Here is a 6,182-nt window from a genome sequence, read left to right as displayed (position 1 = left end):
GGAAAGAGTATTATTTACTAACCAAACCAAAGGCAATAGCAGCAGTGGCAGCAACTGCATGGTGTAATTTACAACAGAGGAAAAGACATAATTTGCAGACCAGTTATTACAGATTGGGAGGGTGTTTGTTGTGGTAGAGCACTGAAGTATTACTTTGAAGCTGAGCACTACAGAGGTACAGGGTATTATTTATACACCAAACTCCAGAGAAACTATTTTTTTGGGGTAAGTAACAGTGACAGTTAATCATTTATATGAAAGCCATTCTGTAATTTCCAATATGTAACCTACATGACTATTTCAACCTTGAAACTGTGGTTACAGATGATGTAATGTTAATTATACTGAGATCTACAGCTGCTCTACCACAGGACTGCTAAGCTGGAATAATCTTCTGTAGTCAGTAGATTTAGGCCAGCAAAACTACTGAATCTGCCCTGCCCTGTGCAAAGCCTGTGGTGCCTGGGGATTTCCAGGGGTGTTTATCCCTGACCCTGGGCAGGGTCCCAGCAGGGGCTGCAGGTTTTGCTGTGGATTACAGGTTATTCAATCAGCAGCACAGTGACTGCTCTCTCAGCAGAGGTGCAAATGATGGATGGGAGCTCCAGCTGGAAGGGGTCAGCAACATTTTCATCTGTTTATCAGCAGCTGGCCTTTGCATTTTTTTCCCCACACACCTTTCTCATCCAGTCTGTGATCTAACCTCAGGCAGGAGATGTTCCTTGGTTATTTCCTTTTAGTTTCCCCTACAGATTTTTGTGTCCTGTCAAATTATTCCTATTAAGTCAAATCTGTATGTCCTACAGCCATGACAAATGATTCCTTTTTGTTTTCAGTGGTTGTCTACACTACTAAATAAACAAATAATAGAGTGTCCAAGTCTTCTGCCCACTGCTAACCAAGGGCACTGGAGAATCCAAAGGCACATGGAAATTGCCAGACCAGATGAAACCAATGGAGTGTGCTCAGACCAGCATCCTGTCTTAGACAAGACCTATATTACCAGCTTTAGAGCAAAGTTCTCATCATTGAAAAATAGGGAGTAAGTTGCTGAGGAGGAAGTTTCTTTTAACACGAGGCATTTAGTGGCTCCCTTCTGCCTTGAAGCATGGGTATTTACATTCCATATTCTCCCACTAATGTACACTAGGTCTATTCGGCATGGCTTAAGAGACAATTTTACTCCTCTCAGGCCTAACCCGTGAGCATTACCCTGCCAGAAGAGATTTCCTGTCCTGATCACTTCATCCCCATGACATGAGGTGGCTGCCCTTGCCTTTTTATCTCTTGTCACTTGATGTGGGCTCTGTTGAGGTGAGTCCCTTTCCTCCAGGAGCTGCCCTGCCCAGTGCTGGGCACAGAGGCAGGCTGGGTTCATCTCCCCACACCAAGGTGTCTCCGGAGATCCCTGGCTCCCTGATAACCTGCTGGCAACCAGGACTATCCAAGTGTTCAAGGGTCATGTGGTGCCTCACTAATATCAGAGCGAGCACCAGGGTCAGGCTGCCCAGACCCGCCTCTCATGGGACATCCCCTAACCCAAGTTCTTCGCAGCAATCACTGCTCCCTTCCATCATAAGGCCCATGCAATCAGGACACAGGAACTGAGCACTGAGGTAGGGCTGTTCATTCACCTGAGTTAATTTTAGGTCTTGTCCAAAATTTTCTCTACTTCAACTGCCCCAGCTATCCTCTGGCTTGATCTATAAGGTGTATTCTATGGAAAAGCCACTAGTTGCATAAAGCCTTGGTTAACATAAATAGCAACTACAAAGGTGAAAACCCAGAGGATTATGCTTGTCAGAGGTCTTTAATTACCCTACTTTAATCTCTTGCTCCCTTCTCTCAGCAGAACTCTTTCTGTGCCTCTCCTCCTGCCCAGCTCCCTAGCACAGCAAGGTTTTCCCACAGCCAGCTCAGGAACTGCCAGACCTATGGAAATACACAGGCAAAGCCAGCTTCCAGGCCACATGCAGCATGTACAGCAGGAAGGGGGTCCTGGTGGCTTCTGGACATCACTGTGTGACCAACATGCTCCATCTCCCTTATCCTTGCTTGGTCACAGCAGCAACGACACAGCTCCAGCTGCCTCCATCCATGGGCTGGAGCCTTTGGGAGCATTGGATCACTCCAGCTGATGGCACAGCAGTGGGGCTTGTAAAGCAGGGGAAGGAAGTGGGAGCAGGGTGCTCCATGGGGCTGCTACTTAACACCTCAGGGCATTTCAACAGCTGAAGCACATGGAGGGGCTTGGGGTACCCAAGCAGAATGGTTCTGGTGTTTCTCATCTTTCCCCCACCCCTCTGCTCTCTGCTCTGTACGGATCAATCCTCGGGGAGAGGGGATGCTATGCAAGGGAGACGTGGAAATTTTTCTTAAAAAAGGAAAGTCCAGTGAAAAGCACACGGAGGGAAAAAAAAAATCTCGGTGTGAAGCGTCTCAAAAAAGACTGCGACAAAACCCGCTGCCTATTCATCAGGCCAACAAAAAGCTTCTTTAGATTTATACTGTGAGCCCATTGAGAGGGAGGGGAGGGAGGCAGCTCACACACCGCCCTTGTGCACACAGCAGAGCCCGCAGACCTGCCCCGCACACACAGGCTGGGCTGTTCTGCCCGCTCACAAGGAAGCTCTGAGTTCTTAAAAGTAAACTGTAAGGTTTCCGTTGTTGCACTGGGCTCAAGTAAATTTTTTTTTTTTTGTAAATTTATATAACAGCTCCCTCTCTTTGCCTGTCCCTCTCTCTCCTCCACTCTTTAAACAGCCCCGGCTGCTCTGGGCTGCTCGGCAGCCGTCGTGCGCTGGCTCCCTATGTGGTCCAGAGCCGCTATGAACACGGCTTTTGTTAGTGATGCTGGGAAGCTGCCTGAGAGCGGCACACACAGCCCGGCTTGTTCCACACGTGGAGCCTGCAGAGGGCTCGGGAAGGGGGGGGAAGGAGGAGGAGGAGAGCAGCTTGGGTTAGGATGTCTTGTGGTAGAGAAGCCGTGCCACCACTGGCAAGGGAAAGGGGGAAGCAAGGGGATGGAGGAGGGTGGTGGAAAAGATGCCTCAGGCAGCTAAGAAAGGTCCCGTTGATTTTTAAAATGGGACCAGCTGGCCCTCCACCAGCCCACGTTGCCGCCGGGTGTCAGTCAGCATGGGAAGGCAGTGAAGTCACTGGGTCCATGCAGCTTGCAGGGGATCTGCCCCGGAGAGGGAAGAAGAAAGTAAAGATGGAGTGGATTTTGGAGTCCTGCAGCCCCTAATCATTATGTGCTTTCCTGCGCTTAACAACGATCTAACCTTTCTTTCCATGTACATTAATTTATTTCGGTCTTTAAAGTGATACCATCCATTCTCTTTTCCTTTAAACCCCTTAATGATCCTCACTTACTGGGAGTGTTTTACAGAGACGAGCTGCAGTTTGCTCTGATGGAATCTAAGTCTGCTGAATCTTGTTTAGTGTCCTCTTTTCCTTAGTAAGTCTTCCCCTCCACCTCTTTCACACCCTCAACTTCCTATCCTGTCTGCCCTCTTTGCCCATCCATCCCCCAGGCCTCGTGCTGCTGTCAAACCTGGCTACTGTACAGGGAGGTGATTATATGAAACATTAAACAGCAGCTCAAGTGGAACAGATGGAGCGCCCCTCCAAAGGCTGCCCAGGCTGCAGAAAGAGCTCAGCCTTTGTCCCAGCTAGTGATGGTGGGAGGTGATGCCTCCCCTTCTCCACTCTGACAACAACCTGAAACATCTCAGAAAGGGGCAATGTCCCCTTTGACCTGTCAGAGTAGATACAGTCTCCTCAAGCCAGCAGGAAAATATAACATCAAACAACCAAAGCAAAGAAAGGAATAGTTCAGCTTCCAATAGTGCCTTTGCAGGATTTGAAATCCCACAAATTTCAGTCCCCAAACCACTGGCCCCTCTGCCCAGCCAACTTCCCTTACTGGGAGCTTATAGATGGAAACCAAAGTCATGAGGAATGCTAAGAAATTCCTCTCTCCCAACTATTTCATTGTGGGATGTTTCCCCCTTTCCACATCTGGCAAAGCTATTTTAGAAACCAAGGAAAGCTTAACAAACTGACGTCTTTTTAGCTAAACAACTCAAAAGGGAAAGGTTAAAATGCACTTTTTATTCTGTGCGCAGAGCTCTACTGAGCACAAGATGTAAATGAGAAGTCCTAAAGAGTAGCAAATGAATGGAAAGTAGTAATTTCTGATAGAGATTCTGACAAATAAAACCTTTTTTTTTTTTTTTGCTCGCTCTACTTCTGGAGAAGAGCTCAGTTCCCTGAAAACTATTGCTAAAAATATACTTCATGTGTGAATGGCTTTGGAAAACGGGCAGGTACTGAGGAACACCCGGAGCAGCTCACTGGAACCAACCCAGGGGGCTCTGCCAGCCACCAGCCCTGACATCCTCACGTACGGGGAGAGCTGTCAAACCCTCAGGCACCCTGGCTCTTTTCATTCTCTTTCTGAACTTTTCAGCGCCTCCAGAGCTCAGCCCCTTTCAGCCCCCTGAATTTTGCAGCCCCTTCCAGCTCAGGGCTCACCCTTTGCCTGCCTTGTGGCAGAGCAATGACACCGAGCAAAGCCATGACCACAGGAAACCCCAGCGCTGGTTGGGACACTCTCCACAAATCAGGACAGCAGCCTCTGTCCCCAGAGCTCGGGGACAGGGTCAGACACATCACCTGAGCTCCAGCAGCAGCTGCAATCCGCCACGAACACACGCTGATGGCTCAGAGGGAGAACGGGGATAACCCTGTCTCTGCTCTCCCACCTCATGATTCTGACTGTAGCATCTCTGAACCCATCCTTGCTTCCCCTCCCTGCCCCGAGCCAACCAACAAATTTGGCACACAGCTGTTGCCCCTGGCTGGGGGTCTGCTCCCCATAAAGTGTGGGGTGAAGCTGAAGCCCAGCACGGGCTCCCCTTCACAGCTGCAGGAGGCAGAAGCTCAGGCTCAATATCAATTTTACAACTTATCTCACATTTCTCTGCTGGTTGCTCAGCAGGGAAACAACCAATCCACTGAGAGCCTGCTTCTGTGGAGCACTTAGGAAAGTTAAGGAAAAGACAGCAAGGAGAGAGAAGGGAGGAAAGTGCGATACATTACCTTTAACAGTTCGGTGCAGTGCTTCCAGAATCTAAGTCCCATACACCTGGCAGAGAAACGAGGTCTTTTTCGGTGTTCAAGAAGTAAAGAGCTTGCCACTTCTTGCTGTTACTGTATGTCTTCTTCACAATCTCCAGATGAGTTTTCCTGCGTTTTTGGTTTGGTTTTTTTTTTTCCTTCCCCGGCTCCCCAGAAGAAATCAAAATTCCCTATGTGGTATTTCAGGTCCTTTCAGGCAGTGGCAGCAGCAGCAAGCTTGAAGAGTAAGTACTGTGTGTGAATGGCAAAAAAGAGAGAGAGGGTTTCAGACCACATTAGCTGCCACTGGCTGCAAAAGAGACCATCAAACTCCTGTCAGCCTCCTTAGATACCTCTTGAAGAGCTGGCACTCTAAGTGTATTGGATCCTCCTCTGGATTTTAGAGTAAAGGTAGGCAGGCATCCAGGGGGCAGGGGGAAATAGGAGGGCTCATGGACCAAAAAGGAAGCCCAGCCTCTTGGAAAGAAGGAGGGAAAAAAAAAAAAACCAACAAAACCCAAACCAAACACCCAACCCAGAAAAGAAAAGAAAGGGGAAAAAAAAGCATTACCGAAAAAAAAATACTGTAAATAGAGAAAGCCAAATGGGGAGTGGGGGATTAAATTTAGCCCTCTGGTTTGGAAGCAAACTGGCTGGGGCACCACAAGTGGTTGAGAGAGAAGAAATAGTTTGTGTAATAAAAAGTGAACGTGGTTTATGCAAACTAAAATAAGATGAAGCTAATTAAGGAACCTGAGCAAAGTTATGTGTGCCTACAGTGCAGTCAATATCACTGCAGTCTGAGCAGAAAGGAGCTGATCCACTGGGATAGCCCAAAACCAGCAGCAAACAGGATAGTTCAGGGAACTTCCACATGGCCCCACTTGCTGCTGAGGTAGGGAGGCAGGTGATGGAGGGAAGGAAGGGATGCTCCTGGAAAAGGGAAGCGCCTGGAGCATCAGCGACTGATAAGTGATATAAAGACAGAGAAAGGAGGTGTTTGGGAATAAGTTTGCTTAGAGGTTATTTGGGGTGAACTGGGGAAAAATGGAGAGCCT

The 6,182-nt window shown here is 48.4% G+C and overlaps 1 protein-coding gene across 3 annotated transcripts in view; it reads right to left on the bottom strand.

Annotated features, from left to right (window-relative positions):
- The window catches only part of ACAN (aggrecan), a 49,696-nt gene extending 44,125 nt beyond the window's left edge, over window positions 1-5,571 (bottom strand). The window contains exons 1-2 of one of the 3 annotated variants that reach the window (XM_031055861.1): window positions 5,478-5,571; window positions 5,107-5,376 (exon numbers count right to left, since the gene is read on the bottom strand). The gene's annotated coding sequence lies outside the window, so the exon portion shown is untranslated. Of the gene's footprint in view, window positions 1-5,106 lie in introns of all 3 variants that reach the window. The other 2 variants (XM_031055862.1, XM_031055863.1) reach the window with 2 other exon arrangements.
- Window positions 5,572-6,182: the final 611 nt, after the last annotated feature.

This window comes from Geospiza fortis, unplaced genomic scaffold (assembly GCF_000277835.1).
Source record: "Geospiza fortis unplaced genomic scaffold, GeoFor_1.0 scaffold171, whole genome shotgun sequence".
Lineage (NCBI taxonomy): Eukaryota > Metazoa > Chordata > Aves > Passeriformes > Thraupidae > Geospiza > Geospiza fortis.
This window is presented reverse-complemented; position numbering and strand designations above follow the sequence as displayed.